Here is a 27,022-nt window from a genome sequence, read left to right on the forward strand (position 1 = left end):
ATTTGTGACATATAGGTCCTTCACCCGTATATTGAGAGTTATGAACTAGAGCAGTGCTCCTTGAACTTTAATGTGCCTTTGATCACTTGGGGAATCTTGTTGAAATTCAGATTTTCATTCAATAAGTCTGAGATGGGAATTTCTAACAACTTTCCAGGTGACGCCAAGGCTGCTGGTTTGACAATCACATTTTGTGGAATAAGGGGCTAGATAATTTTGAAATTTCCATCCAACGTTCTGATTTACTTATGGTTTTCAGATGCTCTGAGGATATCTTTAGTTTAACCAACTTGGTAGGTAAAACAATCAGTTTAACAAAATTTTTCTCCAATTTCCTTTTACAATTTTAGCAATCTGAATAGAAACAGTGGCAATCTGAATACAAGGAGTTATTAAAACTCTTGCCCTTTAATATTTTGGGGAATTTATGACTTCTGAAAGAATTTCTCATATTTACTGTATTTAGTAGTTGAAGATTTTGTCACTGAGATATGCTTTGAATATTCTTGAATATTAGATGTATTGGACCAATTATACCTTGTGAATTTATTCTGAAAATAAAAAGCACATTAACATCAAACTATTGGTCTGCCAAAAAGACATCTTGGCTCTCTTCATGTGAATTACTAATACCTGTTTATTGATGCACCATTTGGAATCACAGGATAGCAAAATTTAGTGAGAGCTTTTATCTCTGAGCTGACAATGTGTGTGAAAATTGCTTGGCATGCAAGTTCAAAAATGACCTTGTTCTATTGTAAACAAATTGTTAATATGTAGAGCTGTGGTGATTCTACAAAATGATCTATAATCTATCATGTATTCTTTTGTGTGTTGTTTCAGGGGCACAATAATTAGAGACAAAATATTCTTGCAAGACCATCATGAGGATTTGCTTATAGCCTCATCTTCTTGATGATGTGATAGTATGGGTAAAACAGAGTCATTTCTCTACAGAACAGAAAGATTATCCAAACACAGGATCTAGATTCTAGTTGACTTAATTTCATTTTAGAGCATCTAAAAGAAATTTAACTCCTGATGGTTTGAAGTTCTGAAAATATCCCTCACACTTTTTATCTCTATTCCATCCAAAAAACCACGAAAGCTTCAGGAAAATATCAGTAAAGGATATGTGTGTGTGTGTATCATATATACATATATATCCTTTTTCAATGAAGGATATTTTAAAGGACATTGTTATCTTATTTTTTTTTTCAATAAAGTATATATATAATGTAAGGCAAGATTTCAAGATGGCACCAGAGATTCCTACCCATCAGTGTACACTCTGTAAAACACCTACCCCTTAAATGTTGTGAATATGATGGCATATCACTCCTATAATTGTCATATTACATGGCAAGAAAGATTTTGCAGGTGAATTTAACATCCATGATTATTTAACTCTGAGTGAAAAAGGGAGAGTATCCAGGGTGGGTCTGATCTAATAAGGCAAACCCTTAAAAAACATTAGAAAGATTTGAAATAAGAGAGATTCTCCTGCTCGCATTGAAGAAGCAAATAGCCACATTGTGAGCTCCCTATGATGAGTCCACGTGGCAAGGACTTTAGGATGGCGGCTAGGAGCTGAGAGCATTACCTCGTTGACAGAAAGAACACTGGGTCGTCAGTCCTACATATGAGAGTCACTGAATTTTGTCAACAACCAGTGATCTGAAGCCTCAGATTAGATTGAAAGAGGATCCCAAGCCTCAGATTAGATTGCAGCCCCAGCCAACATCTTGATTTTAGCTTATGAGACCCTGAACAGAACACTCAGCTAAGCCATGTCTAGATTCCTGCCTCACAGAAATTGTAAGATACATTTTTATTGTTTTAAGATGCTAAATTTGTAGTAATTCACTATGTAGCAATATATCCATTGATGAGAGACAAAGGAGATGAGAGAGGCAATAACAGTGTATGAGAGATGTCAACAAGTTTTTGGAAGACTAAAATAATTCAAGTAGTTGTAACTAAGGACAAAAGAAAATGAATTCTGTGTACCAACAGAAGTAGGTCATGATTGAAAAATAAAGAGCTTATTTACCCCACAGAGTACTGGAAAGAAAGGCAAAGGATGTGGGAGTGATAGGTACCAAAGGGGATTGATTAAAAAGTCCTACTTTCCCCCTCACCATCGCTACAGAAGACCAGAGATTTATTGTCTGGAGAAATTTAATGAAAGTGTCCCTATGCTTGGAATACTGGGCACAGTAGAAGGTGGGATGAGTTTCAAGACTGAAAATTAGGTTGGTGGAATGACCTTTCCCGTGCCACAGAGGTAGATCTCAGAGATATAGACTATAGAAGTTTTTTTTTACAGAAACTGCTCAGTCCCAGAGAAAGGATCTTAAGGATCTTCCAAAGAAAAGGCCATTTTCCTATTTCTCTGTTAATGTAACTATCTGTTAATAATTCTTACCCATGTCCTCAGAACTTTTGACAATCTCTTCTGTGCTTGCTCCTAATTATTCACGTGAGGCCAAGAATTGCCAGACATTGAAGAAACCTCAAAGGAAACAGGACCCCAAAACAAACAGGAAAAATAATAATAACAGAACTCAATAGTGACACTAGATACGGAAGACTGTAATGCCTTCAAAATTATGGAAAAAAAAGATTTTTTTAACTAGAATTTTATATCCATCCTAAACTTAAATTAATTGTAAAGGCAGAGTAAGGACATTTTTTTACTTTTAGGTTTTCAAACTATACCTCAGATATACCTTTTTATAAATTTCCTAGAGAATAAAGTTAGAACATAAAGAAGAAAATAAAATTTTGTAGTAACAGTATTACAGAGCTGTTGAAGATTTGGGGGAAAAAATTGTGATACACACATTGAAAATTAAAGATAAAAATTGCTCAAAAATTGTAAAGGAAATACAATACAATCAAAGTAAATTACTTGACTCAACAATGTTCAGTATTTACGTAGTCAAAACAATGTGAATACTATGATGGTTAATTTTATGTGTCAACTTGACTGGGCTAAGAGATGCCCAGAAAGCTGGTAAAACATTGCTTCTGGGTTTGTCTTTGAGTGTGTTTCCAGAAGAGATTATCATTTGAATCGGTAGCCTGAGTAAAAAAGATAGCTGTCACCAATGTGCGTGGGCATCATCCAGTCTGTTGAGGGCCTGAATAGAACAAAAAGGTAGAAGAAAGGCAAATTTGCTCTCTGCTTGAGCTAGGACTTCTGTCTTCTGCCTTAAGACACCAGCACTCCTGGTTCTTGGGCCTTCAGACTTGGACTGGGATTTACATCATCAGCTCTCCTGGTTCTCAGGCCTTCAGGTTCAGACTGAATTATACCACAGGCTTTCCTGGTTCTCTAGCTTGCAGATGGCAGATCAAGCAACTTCTCTGCCTCCAGGATCTCTTGAGCCAATTTCTTTAATAAATCTCTATATATCCCCTATCATTTCTGTTTCTCTGGAGAACCCTGACTAATACAAATATTCATACTATTGATTCAACCAAAATTGTGATAAAACTGCATTGAATGGGGGATAGAAAGTGGAAGATGAGGAGAATAAGTGTGCTAAACCTGAACTAACATAATAGAAAGCAAATAGGTATCTAAAATTGATAAATAAAAGTTTAGTAATGTAGCCATATTATCTGTGCTTATAGAGTTATCACATGAAACAGCTTTAAAAACCAAAGAAAGAAGAAAATAATAGCTTCTGCGAAGTAAGAATAGGGATACAGAAGGGACAGAGCAGAGAACTGCTTCATTCTATAATAAACCTTAGAAGGCTAGTTCATTTTCTTTAAATGTGTAATCATATCCTTTTTTAAAGAAAAGAATTAAAAATTAAAACTGTAGGAAAATTAGACTATGTACTCCTCACCGTATGTAGTACATATTATCCCAGGCTTTTGATGAAAAGCTAAGGATATAACTTATTCACAAAGCTCGTAAAAGGTAAAGTTGGAGTACAAGTTTATACTTATTGACACGGTTCCAAAGTCAATCCTTGATTTCCTACATCATATCCCACCATAACAAAGGACCATTAACAATAATATCTATTATTATGTAATATTGTTAATTTGAGACAAAGAGTGTCTGTATTAGCTTCCTAGGGCTGCAATAATAAATTATCACAAATTGGATGTTTTAAAATAACAGAAATTGATTTTCTCATAAGTCAAAACTAAGGTGTTGGCAGGGTTGGTTCCTTCCAGAAGCTCCGATGAAGAATCCAGTCCACGCCTCTCTCCTGGCTTCTGGGGGCTCTAGCAAGCCTTGGCATTACTTGGCTTGTAAACACATCACTGTAATCTCTACCTCAATCTTCGTATCACCTCCCACTCCATATGTCTTTCTGTTGTCTTCTCTTCCAACTCATATAAGGACCTGATTAATCTAGGATGATCTCATTTTGAGAACATTAATGCAATCACATTTCAAAGATACTTCTCTCAAATAAGGTCACACTCACAGATTCCCCGTGGACATATGTTTTGGGTGGCCATTCAACCCACTAGAGTATTTAAAGTTTACTTTTAAACTCCTGTCTTTATAGTGCTGTCTATCTTGATGGCCACTGCCACTGAACTAACGGAGTTTCCTGTATGTGTATTTATTATTTTAGAATGACGGTTAGTACATTTTTCCCCAAAATATAGGAGCCAGTGCTATCTTTGAGAACAGGTAAAGTTGAAATCAATATAATGTTATTTCACAGTGCCAGAAGGCCATGTGATTTCATTGTCAAAGAAAGTCTCTGAATTGGCAAAGCACTGATTAAGAAGAGAAAAAAGTGTTGTTTATAATTCCCTGCTGCCTTCTAAAGTGATTGGGTCCCAGAAATCCAGAGGGTCCTTTATTTGATGAGTGGGCAATGGGTCTGAATATGTGCATTTGGGAGAAATAGAACAGTGAAATTAGTTTGCTTAAAAAAGAAAGAGAGGCACAGCACAAGGCTAGGAGAAAATGAAGAGCAGGGAAGGGTGAGAAAGCAGCACAGGCTCCTGCACGTACAGAGGCAGGTGGAGAATGCCATGTTTGTGGGTAGTTGGAAAGAGGCTTGGGGTGGAGTCATGTCAAGAGAGAATTAAGGAAAATTTATACCACGGAGGAAATACTGTAAGTCCCCATACTCTTCCCCTTTGAAATCTCTAGGTCAATCTATATTAGTCACTATTGTTTTGTAGGATGAGTTATTTTAAAGAGATGCTATGAAGGGCCAAGTCCTGCTTCAAAGTTGGATTAAAAGAAAAATAGAGGCTGCCTACGGGACATAGATTACATTAAATATTATAGTTTTTATCTCTTATAGATGAGTAGACAAGGGCAACCAGTTGTTTTACATTTAAAATCTGATTTTGCTAGCAGTTGGAGAGATGCATTAAAGACACTACTCATGCTCTTGACAGGGATAAAATAGAGGGAAGAAAGAAATAAAAGATGAGTCACTTCATGGCATAACTGAATATTTTGTGCAGAAATATTCTTGGAAAATATCCCTTGTTACAAATATAAAACCAACATATTGTATATTGTATCATTCCCCCTCTATAACCAAATTCTTTTCAACCATTAAGATAAGTGTATAATCAGTGATTAAATAACAGACATAATAAGGGTAACTTCTATCTCTTGAAATTGCAATATTATGTGTGTGGGATTCCATATGGAGTACTAAAACTATTTCTTTTGATTAAAATAGACCAGAAGGGAAATCTATAAGTTCTATGAGATGTATATTAGGGATATTACAAGACTCTTGAAAAGAATGTCTTTGCTTTAACAAAGAGCTTTCTTGTATCCTCTAGCTCTAAACCAATATGAAAAATTATTACCTTAAGTCTGGCATATAAGAACATACAAAAAGAAGTTTTGTAGTTTATTAACGGGAAATGTTAGATATCTTGAAGGAAAAGCACAATTAGGAACAATGGTTTCCAAGTTATTACTCCCAGAATATTTTATTGCTGAAAGCCTGTCTCTTCAGAGTAGCCAGCCATGATTGTGTTGGGGGTGACATTTGTGGTTACTCACAATGGTGAACATCCATTTACTTGGGTTTGATCCTGACTCTACTATTTACTAAATTGTGTGATCTTGCCAAATTATATAACCCCTCTAGATCTCAATTTGCTCGTCTTTATAATGGGAGTGGTTATACCAATCACAGAGAGCTTTTGTGAGGAATAGATTATAGCTGAAGTGAAAACAATAGAATATGGCCTAATAGGAGTTACAAACATGCAAACAGGCCATAATAATAGACTATGTGAATTGCTCCAATATGGGATATACAACTAGTATAAAGTCCAACAAGAGGGGCTTCTAATCCACACTTGGGAGTTTCCTTGAAAGAAGAGAAACCAGAGAAAGTTTCCTTAAGAATATGATTATTAAACTGATAACAGAAAACTGCATAGCTATGTGAAGGGGGCAGGAAGGAGAACAGTCCACATACAGTGATCAAATATGGGGTAGTCGTGAGACAGGGAGAGAACAGAATACAGATAATGATAATGATTCCCTATATTTCCCCTTGGCACTCACTATACCATGATTTGGCTGGTTAAAGTCTGTTTTCCCAAGTATAGTACGAGTTCCTAGAGAAGAGTGTCCCATCTGTATTGTCCACCACTCAAAAATGTCACTCAGTAAATTTTTATGGAGCATTCGACAAGTAAACACTATTTTCATTGTTGTAAAATACCTTATTCTATGGAATATATCTTGGGAAAAGTGAATCTAATCTATTTTGATTGCCTTTCATCACATAAGAAGCTAGAGGTAGAGTGTGGTTGGTGCTTCTATTTTCAGTTGTACTCCCCCCAGTGATTCCTTTTTCTTTAAAGAAATGTGATGTTCTAACTAAACTCACATTCTGAAAAGGTTTTGTTAAATTTCTTCCCACGAAAGAACACATGATCCTTAACTCCTAGTCGAACATCTTCTTCAAGGAATGTCAGAGATTTAATAAAAAGTAAAATATATATTTTAAATTCTACAAATCAGATACAAGCTAGTTTCTTGATGAGGCAAGAAAATCACATTCCTCTGCTTACTGTTGCAACTAATTTCCTTTTGATTGTTTTCTCTTTCATTAAGGCTAAGAAGTAGGGTAAACAGGAGGAAGAAAGCCTACATTGTGTTATCTTATCAAATAACGAATAATCAGAGAGGTCACATGTTTCTTTCATTTGTCAACAAGTTATTGGAGGTAATTTACTTTTACTCTTACAATATGAGAACTCCCGCAGTTTTTTTAAGGGGGGAGGGTATGGATTTCCACCGAAGTATAACCCTTTAAAAAACAGAATTCAGATTTCCTTTAAAAAGTAGTTTTCATAAGAACACATTTAAAGATTCAAATTGGAACTTTCTATTAAAAAATAGTAAACATTCTTCATTATCAGTTTTTACATACACCCTCTAAGCTTATTGTCCTAAATTTGGGTGATATATTCTTCTATCTACTGCATTTTTTCTTTAAAAAAATTAACAGAGTTTGGAATGGCTCAGAGTCATAAGGAATGTTTGGTATTAGGTGCCTTTGTTGCTTCTTCTAACTGCTGGCTTGAGTTCCCCAGTGAGACAGAACAGTTACTGCTGTGTGTATGCGTGTGTGATGTAGTGAGTGATATCATTAAAAATCCTACAGATAATAACAAAATATTAAGAACAACATGTTAAGAAATTTATCAATTTAAATGAAATAGATAAATTTCTTAAAAGGCACACCTTACCAAAAATGACACAAGAAGAAATAGAAAATCTAATTAGACCCATATCTATAATGTATTTTATAAAACTTGCAGAAAATAAAAGAGAGAACGTTTCCTAACTTGTTTTATGAGGACAGATGACCCAGATACCAAAACCTGATAATGATATTACAAGAAAAGAAAATTAGAGACCAATATCTCTCTGAAACATAGACAAAATTTCTGCATAAAATACCAGAAAATCAAATCCAGCAATATATAAAAATAATAATCCATTATGACCAAGTAGAAATGCAAGATTTTTTGTTTTTGTTTGTCTTTGGTAAATTTGAAAAATCAATGTAACTTATCACAGTAATAGTTGAAAGGAGACAAACTACCAGATCATGTCAACACATGCAGATGAATTCAATTTAATCCATGTTTTAAAAAAGTATGATTCTATTCATATGAAGTTCAAGAACAAGTCAAAATAATGATATTAAAAATCAGAACAGTGGTTGCCTTAGCAAAGTGGGAATTGACTGAAAGGGGCATAATGGACCTTTCTGGTGTGATGGAAATATTCCATAACTTGACAGATGTGGTGGTTTCATGAGCGTATTCATTTATTTAAACTAATCAAATGGTACACTTAGGATGTGCATTTTACCGTATATAAATTTGACCTCAACTAAAAAATTAAAATAAATGAATAAACAAATAATTACAAAAAAAACCTCTGCATTTTGGTTTACTCATCTTTCCAATGCTGATTTCCTGCATTAAAAAAAAAATGCAATAACGTTAATAATAGTTCTTTGTAAGTTGTAACTTATTGAAAGTTGTTTAGTATTTTACCTTTTTGCCATGTTTTATCAAGGTAATCAAATTTTGTGGATTTTGGCCTGTTCAGATATTTACCTTCCTGATACATTTGGCACATAATTTCAGACTTTTCTCTATCTATAATATTGTTTGTATCACGAAAACTTCTTTTCATGTTCTTCAAGCACATAACTACTTTTGGAGTATAACTTCAAGAGTTTTGTATCCGAATCTTAGAACATACATTTGTAAAAATTCCCCAAATCATCAATTTTTTCTTAGATAAAAATTAGTATTTCTTTTAAAGTGATAATTATTTTCAAAATCTATTATTATACTGCTGGTCTAAGAATACTTTTAGGAATTTTCTAATGTGGATTTTCAGTAATAATAACCACGAATTATTATGAGAGATTGAATTTTACATGCTTTTGGTATCAATTTATAACAAAATTTATTAGAACCAAAATGGAATCGAATGCTGGTTTATTTTGAAGTAAATAATCAGGAAGATTCATTCTTTGAGCAGGTCTGGCTTTGAACAATATCCCATAAAAATCATTTTGTTCCTCTCCTATTCCACAGACTATTGTTACCTGCCTAAGTTAATTCTACTTAAGTTACTTAAGGACATAATAAAATGCAAAAATGGGAAGTCACTCTTTCAGACAGAAGATAACCATAGAAGATAACCAAGTTTTTACTTCTCATAAGTCAAGTCATTTAGAGTAAAATATAATTCAATGAAAGATAATACTTTTAAGAATTTCTAATGCAAACATGGTTTTTTCACTAGATTTTTTAAAGTTTTATTTATTTATTGCATTTTTAAATTTGTTAGGTTGCAATACCATAAAACATTTGTCGTTAAGAGTTAAATTTATTTTCTTTCAATATCTTCTGTTGATAGCAAATAAATGCTTATTGAAATACAGCTTCCGAAAAGAAGCCTGGATGTATTTTCCTGAATGGTACATTTTTAAATGATTTTTTTAAAGCCCATAATATTACCAAAATACTCCTTATAAACATAGATTTTGATTGATCTATATTTCACATTGTACACCAAAAATTTGATAGTTTGTAATCAGACATACAATGTGGTCCTCATAATATTCTACAAAAGCAAGGAGGAAATTTGAGTAAGAAAATGTGATGATAATATAGTGAAGATTTCTAGATGAGAAGCTTGTCTAGGTTTTTAAAAAATATATTAGTAGCGCATATCAGATGGAGGAAATGAATTACTACCTAATATTGAAAAGATAAAAGATGCCTTACTTCTGAGAAACCTTTTTACTGTCATTTTTAGTTACTTTCAATTAAAAGAAATTTAATAGAGAAATGGAAACAATACTATCTGTGGTAGATTGATTGCAAAACTCTGCACCCTTCTTTGTATCCACCTTCTCGGACATTGTTACTTTTCTGCTCCACACGTCATGAGGCAAAGTCTATTTTCCTGCTCCTTGAATCTTATCCATCTTTGTGACTGGCTTTGACCAATACAACGTGGAGGAAATAACATCGTGCAAGTTACAATAATTGGCCTCAACAGACTTTGGAACCCTGCGTTTGCCATGAGTACAAGCTCACCCAGTGCGTAGGAAGATAAGCCACCACATGGAGCCGATCCCAGTCATCTCCACCATGGCCACCCGAACCCAGCGAGATCCCAGCAGAGCCACCAGTTCACAGCAGAGGCTGAACAAGCCCAACCAAAATCAACTGAGCCTGCCCAAGATTAGTAGAATTCCCAGCCCATCTGTACCTCCTAATTAAAAAATAAATGGCTTTTAAGTCACTAATATTTTAGTAGTTTGTTATGAAACAATAGCTAACTGATAAATCATTATTCACTTAAAGATACTAAAATGATAATTGCTCTACTTCATCTAAAAATTGAGCCACATTCATCTCTACCTGAAAATGTCATATTATTTTTCAAATTTGGGTCTGCTTTTCCAATTACGACTGAGTTTGTTTGCTTGTTTTTTGGTACAGTCTAAAGGAAGAATCAATTTCTTACTGTAAGTATAATAAATTGTCCTAGCACTATTTATTTTAGAGTGCATTATTTTCTCTGCTGATTTGCAATTCCTACGTTACTTCTATCTCTTATAAACCAAGTTATTACATACGTATGAGTATTTAGGGGTTTCAGTAATGTCTTCAGGGTCTGTTCATTTATTCCTGCGTCAATACTTCACTACTTTAAATGCAGCAGGTCTTTACAGATATTGATATCTAGTAGGAGAATTTCCCCACAGTTAGCTCTTTTTCTTTTAAATTATCTTAGTTATTCTCAGTCTTCTGCTCGTCTCTGTAAATTTTGAAATCATATTGTCAAGTTTTGTAACCTTGTTGAAAGTGTAATTAGAAGATGCATTGAAAATATAAATTAATTTTGGTCGAATGACATTACTATGGGGTTGAATATTTCTTCCATTTCCATTTATTTTAAATTTCTTTCATATGTTTGAATTAAATCTTAAATCTGACTCCTAAAAAAGCAATACACACCTTTAATTTTTACTGATGAATGATAAAGTGTTTTTATACCACATTTTATATTACATTATATTTTAAGTGATTATTATTGATGTGAAAGATCACAATTGAAATTTTAAAATTTACAATCAGCAAAATTACTCAACTTTTTATTTCTAACAATTCTTCTGTAGATTCTGTTCAGTTTTCTGTTTATATAATTATGCAATACAAATAATAATAATATAATAATAATAATATAATAATTCAGCTATATTTCTTCTTTTTCATTCCTTGGGTATATATACTTTATTTTGTTGTTTCTTGCAGCACTAGCTAGGATTCCCAGAAGTGTGCTGGACAAGCATAGTATTAGTAAACAGCCTGGACTTTTTCACTCTTACGTATAATATTTTCTGCAGGTTTTTATAAAGATATCCTTTGTCAGGTTTAGGTAGTTTCCTTCCATCCCTAGTTAGTTAAGAGTTTTTATCGTGAATGGTATTGCACTTTCTTGGATGCTTATTCTGCAACTAGTAAAATGATCCTATGTTTGATTTGGTTTAGTAACATTTCCTTCAGGATTTTTGCACCTATTTTTGTGACTGAGATCGATTGTAATTTGTGTGTGTGTGTAGGGCACTTTCTAATTGTGAGATCACGGCTAGGTTAGTGTTATAAAATGCCTTTAAGATGTGTTTTCCCTTTATCTTTTCTCAGAAAGAAAGTTTATAAGATTGTAATTTTTAGCCATTTGGTATCAATCTCCTAAAAATCTTATAGGACTGTTTTGTTTCTAGTGAATAGATTTTTAACTATTGTCTAAATGTCTCTATTATTACAGATGCATTTTTATTTCCTATTTATTCTGGAGTAATATTTCTTAATTAATATCTTTCTACAAAATTGTCCTTTGTTGGTATTCGATTTACTTTGGTATAGTTTTTCATTTTATTTTTTCCAATTTTATATATTCCAGTATTGGCAATCAATACCTGTTTTATATTCCTAATACTTTTAATTTTTGCTTTCTTTTTTTTCTTAGTGTCTCAGAGACAATTGCCAGTGTTCCTAGTTTTTTTCAAAGAATTTGCTCTTTTTATCTTCTCAATTTATTTTTTTCTCTTTATTTATTCTCTTGTATTTATCATTTTATTTCTTCTACTTTCTCTGAGATTATTTTGTTGTTCTTCATGTAATTATTAAAATGGTCTTTTAGGTTCTTTTTTTTTTTTTTTTTTGCCTTTTTTCTTTTTTAATAGCATTTAAATAATTTTCTAGGAACCACTTCAGTTGTTTCCCACAAGTTTTGATATATCATTTTTGTTATTGATTGGGTCTAACTATTTTTAAATTTCTTTAATGATCTTTTCTTTTTAAGATTCATATCTACTGGTTTTTTATTGTTTCTATTGACTTCCAATTTAATTGCATGACACATAGTGTGGCCTATACCTGACTCTTTGAAATCTATTTAATTTAACTTTATAGCCGAATACGTAGTTAATGTTCATAAAATTCCACATATATTTGAGGAAAATGACTATTCTCTTAAATCCAGGCATAATGGATATACATTGTCATTGAGTTGATTGAATATTTCGTATTTTTAATGTTTCTTTTTGTCTTCTTCCACCATCAATAAAGTGAAGTGATCTGAAATCTTCCATTGAGATAACAGATAGTAGACTAGTTCTTTTCTTCTGGCAATTTCATCTATTTTTAACATATCTTTGATGTAATGTTATGAAGAACATTATTTTGTATATTGTATTTTGTATATTTTATGTTGCTTATATGTATACATATATAATATATATTTATAGATACTTATACATATATACATGTGTATACATATACATATATGTACATACACACGTATAGAGCAAGCGTGTGTATAGACTTGCTAAAATTTATTTGTAACTTCAAAATCAATACTTGTGGCACTTAAGTGGTCATTCAAGAATATGCACAGAGCAGTGAAAAATTTGAGTTACCGTCTGTGCACATTCCTACCTCATGTTAAACGAGGCAATGCTCGGCTTTCTTGTTTCTATTTTCATATTATACACAGGTGTCCTTTTTGTGGTCTATATTGTGCCACATTTTTTGCATTTTTGTGCTTTTCGTTGGTAATTTTGTCACTGTTTAAATGGCCCCCAGGTATAGTGCTGAAGTGCTGTCTTGTATTCCTAAGCACAAGAAGGCTGTGATGTGTCTTACTAAAAAAACACGTGTTACATCAGCTTTGTTCAGGCGTGAGTTATAGTGCTGTTTGGCTGTGAGTTCAGTGTGCATGAATCAACAAAATATATTTAATATGATGTCTTTAAACAGAAACACACTAAGCAGTTGATGCAAACGTAACCAGAGGCTCCTCTCAGCATGAACCTAACCCTGTATTCCCCTAGGTGCAATGCTTCAAATGCTTCAGTATTTGCAAATTCGGTGTTAGCAGCAACTTTATAGAATATAACTACTATGAAAAACTAGAATCAAATTATATATATACATATATATATAAACATGCATATAATTTCTAGTGATCTCTAGCGCTTTAATCTCTATATAATTGGGGACTAATTATGTATGTCTTTTGAATAGTCTAAGATTTTAATTTATGACACAAAATATTTAACAAACATGTTAAGAATATTAATGTTTAAACTAATTTTAATATCTTTTGCAAAGTAGCAATTAGTTTGAGTTTGATAGAATAAAGAAGATATTCTCATCCTTTAGAAGGTAATTTTTCAAATTCTTTTGATTTTCTTCTGCAAGTTCTAAATGTAATGTCTATATGAAGTTTCCATTAGAATTTTTTAGATATAGAACAGACTCTATTCTAACTGTATGGCTTATCATAAAAGACATATCTATTTAGTGTACATTTCTGATCACCTTGAGTGTTAAATGAACTATTAAGTGAATTTTGAATACTTAGTGGAGGAAACCCCTATTTGTGACTGTGGGAGGTTTGAAGGAGCTGGCACTTGACATTAACACATCTGCATTTTCAGTTTGTCTTTCTTACTGTGAACGTCAGAGTATCTGAATGTTATTTTTTTCATTTCAGCAAACCTTCAGTCAGTACCAGTCTTATTTTATCTCTCACACAACACTGTTGGGAGAAGTGGGACATCAGATCACCTATCTGGTTCTTCTTCACGGCAGGGGATAAGAAGTGAAAGGACTAATCTGGCAAAGGGTATGGGACTTACTGCTCCTTTCTTGATTATCACTCTTTATCTCATTTCATCTTTTAGATATTGCTGGTGTCTGTACACTTCATGTTATATAATCTCTTTTGTCATAATGCTTTTAAGACAATTAGGAGGTATGTGGATAAACCATGTGAGACTTTCTGGTTCATTTTATTAATTGATGTGATATCTGAAATAGTGACGGTTAAAAACCTAATCATATTACTAGCATCTAAATTAGACCTCATGAAATAATTGCAAGTTTTTTGCAAGTGTCTACTGCCTAAGTGTGTGGAGTATGGTTTCAGATTTTTGTTTGTTTTGTTTGTTTGTTTGTTTTGTGAGGAGATCAGCCCTGTGCTAACATCTGCCAATCCTCCTCATTTTTGCTGAGGAAGACTGGCCCTGGGCTAACATCCATGCCCATCTTCCTCCACTTTATGTGGGATGCTGCCACAGCATAGCTTGCCAACCAGTGCGTCGGGGCGTGCCCAGGATCCGAACCGGCGAGCCCCTGGCCGCTGCAGCGGAGCACACACACTTAACCGCTTGTGCCATCGGGCCGGCCCCTAGATTCAGATTTTTTGAAGACTAGATTTGGTTTATTGAAAAACTACAAAAGTGTTATTATTATCTCCATTTTCTACTTACCATCGGTGAGTTAAAGAAATACATTATATATTTTATCTTCCTTTACCTAATATAAATAGAAAGAAATCAATTTATATAGTATCAACATTAGTTAATTGTAATGGAAACAGATTTTCATTAACCCATACGTAGGGGCATTTGGAAAATGTCCAGAAGTATGGCAGATGTGAAAAACTGTTTTTTCAACTGGTAGTGCATCAAATTACAGCCTGGATGGAATTTTCTCAGATCATTTGGATATTGTTTTATATTCTTAACAGATTGGAAATATATTGTTAGTCATTTCATGGAAGGATTTTCTATCTCTAATTCTGTTACTCTTTTAAAGTATTTTTAAATATTGTTTTTAGTCAGGCAACTGTTCTTGTTAGAGTTTGAACTCCTTTGTTCTGATCAAATTAATCAAGTTTTCATTTAGAGACTATATTGGAGAGTGTTCAATTGCAAACAACAGAATGCATTACAATCTGTTTAAGCTGGGAAAGGACTTAATACAGGAAATTGGGTGTGTACATAATTGTGGGGATGGCATAAGTTCACTATCTAGGCTAAGGTTCCAGGAGCAATTTTAGCACCCAGATCTATTGTGCCTCTGCCAAAATCAGAAAAGTTGTCCCATCATTGCAGAAATTGATGAATCAAGAATCTGCTAGCTTCAGAACAATTCCATCACTGCCATGATCTGTGCTAGCAAAATGGATGTCTTATACCCTGTCTTTATCTGATCCAAGCCTTGCATGAACTAAATTGCTATAAAATAAACTAAATTATATTCCAGACTTTAGATACAAAGAAAACTGAGTATATACTTTTTACTCGTGTGCTATCTGCTCTTGAGAGATTATAGGAATGGATGTTGAGAGAGCCAATATCAGCATTTGCCACTGTCGACAGCTGCTCAAAAGCCACACATAAGCGCATGTCCTCCTTCTTATGCTTCAACTTTTGAACACTTACAGTAACAGCAGCCTCCTACCAACTAACCTGACACAAGTAATTCCTGGTATGTTCTCACCCTTTTCCCAAAGAGGAAAGTCAAACTCTTATCTGTCACTTTTACATATCTGAGTGCTATTCATTCTCCCTTTAGTTCAATAACAATCTGTCCTCGATTTCTTGTAACCTACGAAATAACGCCACTAGTCCATCCTACATAAAGTAATACTGTAATAGGAGAAAGGAAAATAAAGAAGAAAATTAGTTAAATTATGTAAATATATAACCAATCATAGGACTAATATGAGTAGCTCATATGGTCTTTGTTTTCACAACAAGCATAAGACCATAGTTTGAATTCCTAACTTTTTTTCCTATACATATTCCACGCATTCTTTGTCTCCACTGAGAATCTTAGCTGAACTGCTGGATTCTTTATCTGATGCGCTGACTACATTTCATTTTTGATGTTTCTGAATCCTGGATGATACGCCCATATTATTTTGATATTGTTTTCATAGGTTTTAACATTGGGCACAGAAATAATATGAATTCCCCCTCCGTGCCCCCATTGTGTAGCAGAAACACCATTTCTCTGTGATAATCTGAACAAATCTCCCCACCAATATACTAGCTCCTTTGTTGATATGAAAAACTGAGAAGACCCTAAACATTCACCTCTGGCTAACCTCTAGGCTCAGAGCAAGTCCGGCTAAGCATTGAAGGAATGCAATGCACAGCACAGAACCCGTCTGCAAACACTGGAAGAGATTTGCTTCCTTCCCTTCCTCTCTCTCTTCCTCCCTCCCTCCCTTCCTCCCTTCCTTCCTTCCTTTCTTTTTCTTCTTCTCTACCTTCCCCCTTCCTCCTCCTCCTTTTTTCTTCTTTCTCTCTCTCTTCCCTCTCTTCCCCTTCTCATCCTTGCTCTCACTTTTATTCTCTCTTTCTTTTGGCCCCTTGTTTTCAAGGGAATCTCTATCAAACCACTAGCCAACCACAAGCTAAAAGAAAAGAGACTTCAGAGAACACACAGGACAAAGAATTCAGATTTTACAAAAATAATTTAGAAAAGTCATTAAACAGACAAACAGCTACAACCTAAAGCAAGCAACAAAACAAACCCTGAGGACAAGGAAGAATCTGATTTCCAGAGTCACCATATTATAATATTCAAAATGTGCCACTTTCAGGGAAAAAAATTGACTGAGTATGCAAAGAAAAAAGAAAGCATAGCCTATTCACACAAGAAATTAACATAAACTGCCCCTGAGGAAGCACACAGAGATTTACTAGACAAAGACTTGAAATATCTTAAATATGCTTAACAAGCTAAAGAAAATCATGGAAAAAGGGGTGAAGAAAATCAAGAAAATGACTTGTAAACCAAAGGAGAATATTATCAATGAGAAAGAAAATGTAAAAAGGAAGCAGACAGAAATTCCACAGCTAAAAAGTAGAATCACCAAAATACAGAATTCATTACAGGGATTCAGCAGCAGATTTGAGCAGACAGAGCAAAGAATCAATGTACTTGAATATAGGACAATTGAAATAATCCTGTCTGAGGAGCGGAAAAAAAAATAATGAATAAAAAGTCAATACCACATTTTCTTTGTTCATTCATCTCTCAATGGCTATTGCAAATAGTGCTGCAATGAATATGGGAGTGCTAATTTCTCATTGAGATCTTCATTTCATTTCTTTGGATAAATACACAGAAGGAAGATTGCTGAATCATATGGTAGTTCTTTTTTTAATTTTTTAAAGAACCTCCATACTGTTTTCCACAGTGGCTGTATCATTTTGCAATCCCACTAACAATGTACAAGAGTTTCAATTTCTTCATATCTGCACCAACACTTATTTTTTTTTGTTTGTTTTGTTTTTTTGATAATAGACATCCTGACAGGTGTGAGGTGATATTTCACTGTGGTTTTGATTTGCATTTCTCCAATAATTAGTGACATTGAGCATTTTTCCACATACCTATTGACCGTTTGTATGTCTTTGAAGAAATGCCTATTTAAATCCTTTGCCCATTTTTTAATTAGGTTATTGGTTTTTCCTGTTGAGCTTTAGGAGTTCTTTATATATTTCAGAGATTAACTCCTTATCAGATACACGGTTTGCAAATATTTCTCTCATTCTGTAGGTTGGCATTCACTGTTGATTGTTTACTTTGTTATGCAGAAGCTTTTTAGTTTGATTTAGTCCCACTTGTTTACCTTTGTTTTAGTTGTCTGTGTTTTTTGGTGTCATATCCAAGAATTCATTGCCAAGACGATTGCCATGAAGCTTTCCCCTGTTTTCTTCTAGGAGTTTTACAGTTTCAAGTTTACATTTAAGTCTTTAATCCATTTTGAATTGATTTTTTTTTTTTGCATGGTGTAAGATAATGGTCCAATTTCATTCTTGCGTTTATAGGTATCCAGTTTCCCCCAAACCATTTATTGAAGAGACTATCCTTTCCCAATTATGAAATCTCGGCACCTTTGTCAAAATCATTTGACCTCATATGACTGAGTTTTTTTTTCTGGACTCTATTTTGTTTCTTTGGTCTATATGTCTGTCCTTATGCTTGTACCATTATATTTTGATTACTGTAGCTTTGTAATATATTTTGAAATCAGGGGGTGGGTGATGCTTCCAGGCTTATTCTTCTTTCTCAAGATTGATTGACTATTTGTGGTCTTTTGTAGTTTCATATAAATGGTAGAATGATTATTTCTATTTCTGTAAAAAAGGTCATTGGAATTTGGATAAGGATTGCACTGAATCTGTAGAACACTTTGTGTATATGGACATTTAAATACTATTAGTCTTCGTAGCCATGAACATGGGATGTCTTTTCATTTATTTTGTGTCTTCTCTAAATTCTTTCATTGATGTTTTATAGTTTTCAGTATACAAGTCCTTCACCTACTTACATAAATTTATTCCTAAATATTTTACTCTTTTTGGTGGTGTTGTAAATGGGATTGTTTTCCTAATCTCCTTTTGAGATAGTTAGTTGTGAGTGTATAGAAACACAACTGAATTTTGTACATTAGTTTTGTATGCTGCAACTTTATTGAATTTATTTAATAGTTCTAACAGGGTTTTTTTGTATAGTCTTTAGGGTTTTCTACATATAGATCATGTCATCTGCAAACAGGGACAATTTTACTTCTTCCTTTCTGCTTTGGATGCCTTTAGTTTCATTTTCTTTCCTAGTTGCTCTGACTAGGACTTCCAGCACTTTGTTGAATAGAAGTGGCAAGAGTGGGCATCCTTGCCTAGTTCCTTATATTAGAGAAAAAGCTTTCAGTTTTTCACCATTAAATATAATGTTAGCTGTGGACTTTTCATATATGGCCTTTATTATATTGACACACTTTTCTTCTATTCCTAGTTTGTTGAGAGTTTTTATCATAAAACTATGAAATGCTTTTTCTGCGTCTATTGAGATCATGTGATTTTGTATCCTTTATTTGTTAATTTTATGTATCACATTAATTGTTTTTCATATGTTGAACCATCCTTGCACCCCAGGAATAAATTTCACTTGATCATGGTGTATGACTCTTTCAATGTGCTTTTGAATTTGGTTTGCTAGTAATTTATTGAGGATTTTTGCACCTATGTTCATGAGAGATATTGGCCTGTAATTTTCTTTTTGTATGGTATCTTTGGCTTTGGTATCAGGGTAATGCTTGCCTCATAAAATGAGTTTGAAAGTGTTTCCTCTTCTTTAATTTTTTGGAAGAGCTTGAGAAGCATGGGCATTAATTATTCTTTAAATATTTGGTAGAATTGACCAGTGAAACTATCTGGTCCTGGGCTTTGCTTTGTTGGTAGGTTTTTGATTATTGATTGCATCTCCATATTACTTATAGGTCTGTTGAGACCTTCTATTTCTTCATGATTTAGTCTTGAATGGCTTGTATGTCTCTGGGAATGTACCCATTTCCTCTAGGTTATCCAGTTTTTTGGCATAAAATTGTTCATAGTAGTCTCTTATAATACATTTTATTGCTTAGGCATTATTTGTAATGTCTCCTCTTTCATTTCTAAATTTATTTATTTGAGTCTTCTCTCTTTTTTCTTAGTCTAGCTAAGGGCTGGTCAGCTTTATCTTTCCAAGAAAGCAACTTTTAGTTTCATTGATTTTTGCTGTTGTTTTTCTATATTGTTTAACAGCATAAGATGCTATTTTATTGAAAATGCTACTGTATTTCTATTTAGTTTAAATCTGCTCTAATCTTTGTTATTTCCTTCCTTCTCCTAACTTTGGGCTTAGTTTTTCTTATTTTTCTAGTTCTTTCAGGTGTAAAGTTAAGTTGTTTATTTGAGATCTTTCTTCTTTTTTAATGGAGGGGTTTATCACAATAAACTTCTCTCTTAGTACTGCTTTTTTTTTGCATTACATAAGATTTGGTATGTGGTGGTTTCATTTTCATTTGTCTTGAGGCATTTTCAAATTTATTTTTTATTTCTTCTTTTACTCTCTGGTGTTCAAGAGTGTGTTGTTTAATTTCCACGTATTTGTAAATTTTCCAGTTTTCCTTCTTCTTTTGATATCTAATTTCATTTCATTGTGGTCAGAAAAGGTATTTGGTATGATTTTAATCTTCTTAAATTTGTTAAGACTTGGTTGGTGTCCTAATACATGATCATGTGAGGAAGTTCCATGTGCACATGAGGAGAATGTGTATTCCTGTTGCTATTGGGTATAATGTTCTGTGTATGTCTGTTAGGACCATTTTGTCTATGGTATTGTTCAAGTCCTCCTTTTCCTTGTTGATCTTCTGTCTGGATGTTCTCGCCATTATTTAAAATGGCATATTGAAATCTCCTGCTATTATTGTGCTGCTATCTATTTTTCCCTTTAGTTCTGTCAATTTTTGCTTTATTTATTTAGGTACTCTGATGTTGGGTGCATGTATATTTATAGTTGTTATATTTCCTGGTAAGTTGACCTTTTTAACGTTTAATGTCCTTCTTGGTCTCTTATGACAGTTCTTGACAAACAACCTATTTTGTCTGATATAAGTATGGCCACCTTTGTTCTCTTTTGGTTACCATTCGCATGGAATATCTTTTTTCATCCCTTTATCTTCAATCTACATGTGACCTTAATTCTAAAGTGAGATTCTTATAGACAGTATATTGGGTCTTATTTTTTTGTCTATTCAGCTACTCTATGTCTTTTGATTGGTGAGTTCAATGTACTTACATTTAAAGTTATTATTGAAAGGTTAGGATTTACTATTGCCATTTTGTTGTTTTCTGTTAGACCTGTAGTTCTTTTATCTGTCTTTAATTCTCCTATTTTCTTCTTTTGTGTTTTTTTATTTTTTGTATTGATATGCTTTGATTCCTTTCTCTTTTTCTTTTGAGTAACTTCTGCAGGTATTTGTGTGTGTGTATGTGTGTGTGTGGTTACCTTGAGGCTTACATAAAACATCTTATAGTTATAATAATCTGATTTAAGCTGAAGATTCAACTTAAGTTCAATCACATGCAAAACTCTGCACTTTTAACTTCTCCCTCCCCACACATTTTATGTTTTTCTTGTCACAATTTACATCTATTCATTTTGTGTATCTTTTAACATATTTTTGTTACCATTATTTTTAATACTTCTAACTTTCTTACTAGAATTAAAAATTATTCACCTACCACCATTACAATATAGTATTCTGCATTTGTCTCTATATATTTACCTTTACCAAGAAGTTTCACACTTTCTTATGCTATTGTGTTGCTGTTTAGTGTCCTTTCCTTTTGGTTTGAAGAACTCCCTTGAGCATTTCTTGTAAGGTAGGTCAAGTGATGATGAACTTCCTCAGATTTTGTTTGTCTGAGACGTCTTTGTCCTTCATTTTTAAAGGACAGCTTGCCAGGTAAAATGTTCTTGGCATTTTTTCTTTCTGCATTTTGAATATGCCATCCCACTCCCATCTGGCCTGCAACGTTTCTGCTGAAAAATCTGCTGCTAGTCTTATGGATGTGCCTTTGTACGTGTAAGTCACTTTTCTCTTGCTGCTTTCAAAACTCTCTCTTTGTCTTTAACTTTTGACAATTTGATTATAATGTGTGTCCATGTGTATTTTTTTTTTTTTAATTCATCTTGTTTGGTGGCCTTGGGATTTTTTAGATCTGGATGCCTATTTCCTTCCAAGATTTGAGAAATTTTCAGCCATTTTTTATTTGAATAAGCTTTCTGGTAATTTCTCTGTCTCTTCTCCTTCTTGGACTCCCATAATGTATATACTTGTTGTACTCCGGATGATATCTCATAAGTCCCTTAAGCTTTCTTTACTCTTTTTCATTCTTTTTTCCTTTTGGGTGATTTGTTTTGTATAGGATGGTAATGTTATGCAAGTGTGGAAAATGGCAGAGAATATTTACAGTGATGAAGACCCTGAAGAAAGTATGGATCCAGAAGGACAAGGTCCTAGACGTTTCTGCACTTTTTGTGGTTTTAGATTCTCCTTTTTTTCCTCACAATCCTGAGATTGATTTAACACTGGCTTTGAGACACACAGACGTTTTTTTGATTATCCCTGTGTAATAGGTACCATTAACAATGCTATCAGCCCAAACAGTAGGTGTTTTCTAAATATTAACTGGGGGCCTGATTCAGCAAAGCCACAGACTTATACTTAAATTTTCTTTAGTAATTTTCTAGTAATGAACCCAGGTCTAAAGTAGTCACAAAGAGGGGAATATTGTGTGCGGTTATTTTTCATATGCTATATCCCCAAGTTTTTTAGACTCATTTAAGTAAGTGAGTAAGAAATAGAGCTGAATGAAGTTAGTGTCTGAGCTATGAAGTATAACACTGCAAGATGTTATTTTTATTCAAGAAATAGGGGAGATCAAGTCATATAAATTCCTACTCTAAGATCTTCACACTTGACTTCACAGTATGCACATTTTCCTGTGTAGACCAGTCTCCTCTGCATTTCTTCAGTTAAGTCAAAACTATGTGTTCCTCTTTTCTCATATATTTTTGCTCATTAGTGTATTTGTTGAGCTGTTTTCATATTATTTCTTTCCTTTCTGGAAATGTCCTTTTTTTAACTTGGACCACCAAGTTGTAAAGATGTATGTTTTTACCTGACCGTTACACCAGAGGTTGACTGTCCAGTTAAGTTGAGAAGAGTGAATCTACAGCTTATATATATTTTTAGTTAAATTAATCCTGGATAAAAGTTACCTTTCTTTTTTTAGTAATTAGTCCTTGACCACTAGTTTGATACTATCTCCACTTTAAGCAACCTGTTTCACCAGATGGCCTGGTGTTTTCCAAACTAAGTTAAGATGACTACTGTATAAGTGTTTATAATATAATAAATTGATTTCCTACATAAAAAAAGGAAGAAAAGACATCTAGTTGGAAAGGAAGAAGTAAAACTATCTCTATTCACAGATGACATGATCCTCTATAGAGAAAACTCCAAAGAATCCACCCAAAAAGCTACTAAAGCTAATAAACAAATTCTAAAAAGTTTCAGAGTACAAGACAACACACAAAAATCAGTTATTTCCATACACCAGGAATGAATACTTCAAAAAGGAAATTAAGAAAATAATCCCATTTACAATAGCATCTAAAAGAATAAAATTCCTAGGAATAAATTTAACAAAAGAGATGAAAGACTTATCCTCTGAAAATTACAAAACATTGCTGAAAGAAATTTTTTAAAAAACTAAATAAATGTGAAGAAATCCCCTGTTCGTGGATTAGAAGACTTAATATTGTTAAGATGTCAAGACTACCCAAAGCAATTTACATTTTCAATACAATCTCTATCAAAATTCCAACAGAGTTTTTTCAAAAGTGGAAAATCTAATCCTCAAATTTATACAGAATTGCAGAAGATCTCAAATAGCCAAAACAATCCTGAAAAAGAACAAAGGTGGAGGACTCACATTTCCTGATTTCAAAACTTACTACAAACTACAATAATCAAAACAGTGTGGTACAGGCATAAGGCTAGACATATAGACAATGGAACAGAATTGAGAATCCAAAAATAACTCCATATATCCTTGGCCAATTGATTTTTGACAAGGATGCTGTTCAACGGGAAAAAAATAGTCTTTTCAACAAATGTTGCTGAGACAACTGAACATCCACATGCAAAAGAATGAAGTTGGACTCCTACTTCACACCATACACAAAAATTAACTCAAAATGCATCAATGACCTAAATATAAGAGCTAAAAGTATAAAACTCTAACAAGAAAACATAGGAGTAAATCTTCATGATCTTGGATTTGGCAATGCATTCTCAGATATGACACCAAATGAACAAGCAGCAAAAGAAAAAAATAGATAAATTAGACTTTATAAAAATTAAAAACCTTTAGGGCCAGCCTGGTGGTGCAGTGGTTAAGTTCGGCATGCTCTGCTTCGGTGGCCTGGGGTTCGCAGGTTCAGATCCCAGGAGAAGACCTACACCATGCATCAAGCCATATTGTGGTGGCATGGGACAAATAAAGTAGAGGAAGCTGGGCATGGATGTTAGCTCAGGGCCATTCTTCCTCAAGCAAAAAGAGGAAGATTGTTAACAGGTGTTCGTTCAGGGCCAATCTTCCTCACCAAAAAAAAAATTAAAAATCTTTGTGGATCAAAGGACTTTATCAATAAAGTCAAAATACAACTTACAGAATGGGAGAAAATATTTGCAAATCATATATCTGATTAGGGTCTAGTATCCAAAATATATAAAAAACACAACTCAACAACAAAAAGACAAATCACCCAATAAAACAATGAGCAAAGGCAGCCTGGAATAGACATTTCCTGAAAAAAGATGCACAAATGGCCAAAAAGCACATAAAAAGATTCTCAATATCATTAGTCATTAGAAAAATGCAAATCAAAACCATAATGAGATACTACATCACACCAATTAGGATAGCTATTTAAAAAAAAATGACAAGTGTTGGTAAGGATGAGAAACTGGAACCCTCATAAATTGCTGGTGGAAATATAAAAAAAAGAAGTCACCATGGGAAACAATTTGGTGGTTCCTCAAAAAGTTAAACACAGAGGCTGGCCCAGTGGCATAGTGGTTAAGTTCACGTGTTCCACTTCGGTGGCCCGGGGTTCGCTGGTTTGGATCCTGGGCGTGGATCAAGCCGTGCTGAGGCAGTGTCCCACGTAGAAGAACTAGAAGGACCTACAACTAGGATACACGACTATGTACTGGGGCTTTGGGTAGAAAAAAGAAAGAGGAAGATTGGCAACAGATGTTAGCTCAGGGCCAATCTTCCTCAAAAAAAATAAAAAAGTTAAATATAAAATTACTATATGACCCCCCAATTCCACTCCTTTGTATATACTCCCAAATAATTGAAAACAGGTATTCAAACAAGTTTATATAAATGAATGTTCATAGAAGCATTATTTACAATAGTCAAAAGGTGGAAGCAACCCAAGTGTCCATCAGCTGGTGAATGAATAATAAAAATGTGGTATATACATACAATAGAATATTATTCGGGAATAAAGTTCCGATATATGCTACAACAGGATGTACATTGAAAACATTGTGTTAAGTGAAATAACCCAGACACACAAAAATATAATGTATGATTCTACTTGCATGAAATATCTAGAAAGTAGATTAGATGCCACCAAGGGCTCGGAGGAGGGGGATAATGGTGAGTTTTGGTTTAATAGTTACAGGGTTTCTATAAGGGGACATCAAAAAAAATTTGGAAATAGATAGTGGTGATGACTGCATTGTAAATGTCATTAATGCCACTGAATTGTACATTTATAAATGGTAAATACGGCAAATGTTATATTAAATAAATAACAAAATAAAACAAATAAGGAAAAATTTATCCAAATGTATGCTTACGGTAGATATTTGGTAATAAAGCTCTATTTGTAAGCACTTTGTATTTGTATTTACAACTTGTTGAAAAGGCTATGGAATTCTGATAACCTTTATTGGGAAAAACTAATCAAACTTTGGAAATCTGCTGATACCAAGAAAAATATGAAGGCTTGTCTATCCAAACAGTGTCCTATCATTGTTCTCCAAAGAAGACTTACAATTCATGAGCATACTTGTAGTAAGTAATATTGTGTAGTTTTAGTAAAAATTACACCAAGAAGCTCATCATATATTTTCCCAATCTTATCATCTCAAATTAGAGTTTTTCTATAAGATACTTATCACCAATATTAAAGAGATAATTTAAGAATTTGAAATTCCATTTCTATGACTTTGTTCCTGGTATGCCAAAATTGGAACACTGTCATCAGCTTACTGGGAATATTAAAACAAGTCTTGATCAAAAAAATTAAGAAATCATTTTTGGGTAGTCATAGAAACCCTCTAATTTCCTGAACTTGTCTTGATCTGAAGATCAAAACATAAAAATATAATTTTCTTTCTTTAAGCTCACCACCTTAGTTGTAAGAATGTGCCAACCACAGAGTTAGTATATTCCTTATGCCAACCTTGTTCTATTTTGGCAGACACGTGATCCATCAAAACTTGGACTTCAATAGGCATTTCATATCAGGTAACAGCAGTTGATAATGTAAGTAATTGTTTCATTAGTCTATGATACAAGGTCATAGAATTGTGCCCCATCTACTAATGGTAAATTGGTTTTCACTAGTGTCAAAACTAGTCAGATCACATTAGAGAGGCAATCACATATTCCCCTTTCTTTGAAGTTGCGAGACTACAAACAATTCTCATACCTCTGTGTAGTTCATGTTATGCAGAAAGGTAAATACAAAACCATTGGAGGGGATGAAGGAGCAAGATTTCGGTGTTCAGCAAAGCCCAGGCAACTCCTCTCTGCCACTGCCACTTTTGCTAAAGCTACCACTGCCACTTTAAGAACTACCTATGCAAGAGGCTGCTACAATCACCACTGCAACCTGAGCAATGATAGAGAAAAATGGTACCATGGCTGTAGTAAGCTGCAGAATCAGGAAAGTTCTAGCATCAAAACCATTCCATCACTACTGTGGTCAAATCTGGTAAAATAAATCCTGCATCCTTCCTCTCTGCTCACACACCTCAGTTCTAAGTTGACAGAACTAGTTTAGAACCCAAACCTTAAGGAAATTGGAAAGGATGTTGAACAGGTTAATCATATTATCCACCACACAGGAAAAGCACAACTTTTGCATTTGTTTTCCATTTCTTTAACAAAATATAAAAGTGACTGATTTCCATAAAAGAAATTCTACTGAGTCAAAGATC

Source organism: Diceros bicornis, chromosome 8 (genome assembly GCF_020826845.1).
Source record: "Diceros bicornis minor isolate mBicDic1 chromosome 8, mDicBic1.mat.cur, whole genome shotgun sequence".
Taxonomy (NCBI): Eukaryota; Metazoa; Chordata; class Mammalia; order Perissodactyla; family Rhinocerotidae; genus Diceros; species Diceros bicornis.